Raw genomic sequence first — 1563 nt, forward strand, 5'->3', positions numbered from 1 at the left:
ACCAAAATATATTAACAAAAAAAAAAAAAGACCACAATCTTATAAAGTATATATATTCTGTTTCCTTCTTCTCAATGGATGTGCAGTTTTACACTTTTACAAGAAGAATGTACATATATGGTTGTTATGAGTTACCTTCATCAACATATTCTAATTCATAAAACAAATCTATCACATAGGAGAATCCCATTAAAATAAATAAATAAATAAAAGACAATGCTTCCAATTTTTTAAAGAAAATAATGAAGTAAATTTAATTAAAGGATAGAGACGTATATTTTGACTAGAATAATATAAGTTACTAAACATTAATTCTTTACCATAATATTCTAATCTTCAATTAAAATTAAATTTAAAATTAAATATGAAACTCGTTATCAATACGGTGGTTCACTTTTTAAAATAATACTAAATATTTAATAAAATTTATTATTTTTTGTCAACATTTAATTAATACTTTAAATATTAAATAATAAATATTAAATTATAAATTTTAAATTTTAATAATATAAAAATAACACGTTGACTAAATTTTAACTAATATTCATATATATAAAATGTTAACTTTCTAATATTTTTTCGCTTTTTATTTAGAATTAAAACTCAACATCTCACCCTTGTCTCCCACTATGACTATATATTCAATGTAATTACTTTATTTTGTTAATAGAAGTTTTACTTTTCTTAATGTGATCATTTATATTCCAAATCTCATTTTCCATTTAGTTTTAGATTAATAATCTTTCATAATTGGCTGAAAAAGATTTGGATTCTCTAAAATTTGAATTTCACTTTAGAAAGTAAAGTGTGATCTCTCACTATTTATTTTATAGGTGAAACCAAAAATAAATATAAAAAAAAAACTATTCAAGAGTATAAGATCATACTTTACCCTCTAAGGTACAAATTTAAAATTTAAAGGATCCAAATTCGGCTGAAAACCATTGTTCTAAAAGCTAGGTCAAAAATCGAGAATTGGTTATTAAACTAATCTGATTTAAGATAGAAATCAACCAATAATAAATTGATCAAAAAATTAGAAAAATCAATTAAACAATTGATCAAATGTCCCAAAGGCTACCAAAAACTGAAAATATCAAATTTGCGTAGAAGACCAAAACTCAAAGTGTCGAAAAAACATGAGCACTAAAAAGTAATTGAAAAAAGTTAACTAATTGAAAAAACTAAATCGATTAAATCGAAATGAAACTCACCATGAACACAATGTCAATAATGATGGAATGTTGATCGGAGTTTCGAGTAGGGAGAATAAAGAGGTCAAGGGGAGGTTGCATTGTTTTAAATTCGAACGCACCTCTTATCAATGGCCAAGCCGTTGTTAAAATTAGTTATTGACAGCAATAAAATACACTTTTCATTTATTCAATTTTATTAATGACTTAGCCGTGGGTAAATATAAAGGACGCACAAAATTTGAAAATTTCAACCCATGAATTTACCCTAGCTTTGCCGTTGATAAATAAAAAATTAATTTAAATAATTTAGCCATTGGCAAGTCGCAACGTTTATTTTATTTTCAAAAAAATATTTTCACATCGTACC

This window comes from Arachis ipaensis, chromosome B01 (assembly GCF_000816755.2).
Source record: "Arachis ipaensis cultivar K30076 chromosome B01, Araip1.1, whole genome shotgun sequence".
Taxonomy (NCBI): Eukaryota; Viridiplantae; Streptophyta; class Magnoliopsida; order Fabales; family Fabaceae; genus Arachis; species Arachis ipaensis.